The following is a 1,924-nucleotide window of genomic DNA, read 5'->3' as shown; positions in this document are numbered from 1 at the left end:
CCATTCAATATCTTTTCTATTTCTGAAAATTTAGTATTAATCTTCTGGATTTCTGTGTGTAGATTTTGTATCATTTCTAATTTTTCATTTATTTTGTCATTTTTTTTCTTGTATTGTCTTTTGAAATTGTTCTAGGGTTTTCTGTGTCTTTTTTTTTTGATCTGTCTCTCAATTCGTTGAAGATAACTAAATATAATTCTTTTGAATCCTTATCAGGGAGTTCCAATGCTGTGTCTTCCTCAAGGGTGTGGTTTGGGTCCATATCCTGGTCCCTTGTTTCTCCTGCTTTACCTTGCTTCTTTTGTATACTGGGATGCTCTGTTGTCTCTGAGGCATTGTGACATTTTTGTATTTATATTTAATTGGTGATTGTATGTTGGAGTTATTTGCCCACAATTTTTGTTTTCTTTGTATGCTATCTACACAAGCAGAGTACTGTGCTGTGCTCCTCTATTTGCTAGTGGGCAGCACTTATACACTCACCACTTGTCTCTTTTCCTATTGTCAACCTCTTGTATGTCTTTTCCACCCTTGGTAATCAAAGCCTATGCTTAAGTCCCTGGAATATGAATGAGAATGCTATCACTTTAAAATCCAAATTGGTTGCCACTTGTAACAATTCAAAATAGCTGCTATCTTGGCCACTTTAAATATCCAAAATGGACACTGCTTGTAAACATTCAAAATGGCTGCACCATCAGTCACTTTAAATATCCAAAATGGCTGCTGCTTGTAAGCATTCAAAATGGCTGCACCCTCAGTCATTTTAAATATCCAAAATGGCTGCCACATGTAAACATTCAAAATGTCTGCACCCTCCAGACAGCAGAAAGTCAATAGCTCAAGTTGTCTCCCACCTTGCTGTTTCCCTTCCTACTCATAGGCCACCAGCACAATTGTCCCTGCAGCCTTTGGTGACCAGGGCTGATCTTTTGTAGGTCAATTCTCAGGTCCTAACACCACTTGGAACTATTCAGGCTGTTGGTCCCGTCAGAGTAGCTGACAGTCCACAGCTCCAACTGGCTCTGTACTCACTGTTTTCATTCAGGTTTTTCCACTCGTTGGTACCTAATCCACTTCTGTATAGTTTCTTTCAAAGCTCAGGGCTCCCAGATTATCCTCTGTATCTCTGTCAATTGTTTTTTCTTTTCTTTGTTGAAGAGGGTCTTTGTTGCTTGTCTGCCTATTTCTCCATCTTACCAGAAGTCTAGAATGCTCATAAATTCTTAATATTCTATGTCACAATGAATGCCTAGCACACAATTATTTCTGTTTTGTTTTGGGCTACCTATACTAGTAAACTTTGTGAAATGTACTTCAGAGTCATTATTCAAAGGTAAATTTCACAAGTTACCATTTTACTTGTGGCTCAGACAACTTGGATTTAAGAGTTAATGGTAGATGTAAATGTACTTGTTACAGTTGTTCAATGAACTCATTAAGTATTGTGTTAAGATATTGTGCTAAGCTGATAAAGGGTATCAAGATGAAAAGCACAAGGTCTCATGTTGGGGGTATTTATACTCTAGAAGAGAAGATAAGTAAGTACGTACACAAGCAGGAAAGAATAAGAAGTATAGTCAAAAGAGCTAAAGTTGATGGGCTCTAAAGGTTAGAGAGGGGAAAGCTCATGGCCAGTTTCCAATCAGGACAACTTTCTTTAAGGAGGGAACATAAGAGTCAGAACATAGAAAATGGTAAGAACTTAAGCTGAAATAGAAGAAGGGGCTTTTAGATTAAAGGCCAGCCTTGTTAAATGATGTGTAGGAAGGCTTTCCTTCTTAAGGGAGAAAAGAGCAAGTTAGAGTGAGTAGAAGGTGATGAGAAGAGAATAAATTAAAAGCCCTGGGCTATGAGTTAGGGGACATAACTCTTCTAAGCCACCAACTGAGTATGTAACCTTTAATAAGTCACTCAAGGCTGC

The sequence above is a fragment of the Orycteropus afer genome, unplaced genomic scaffold (genome assembly GCF_000298275.1).
Source record: "Orycteropus afer afer isolate SDZICR_OR568_19922 unplaced genomic scaffold, OryAfe1.0 scaffold00178, whole genome shotgun sequence".
NCBI classification, from domain to species: domain Eukaryota; kingdom Metazoa; phylum Chordata; class Mammalia; order Tubulidentata; family Orycteropodidae; genus Orycteropus; species Orycteropus afer.
The sequence above is the reverse complement of the archived record's forward strand: the minus strand, read 5'-3'. Positions refer to the sequence as shown.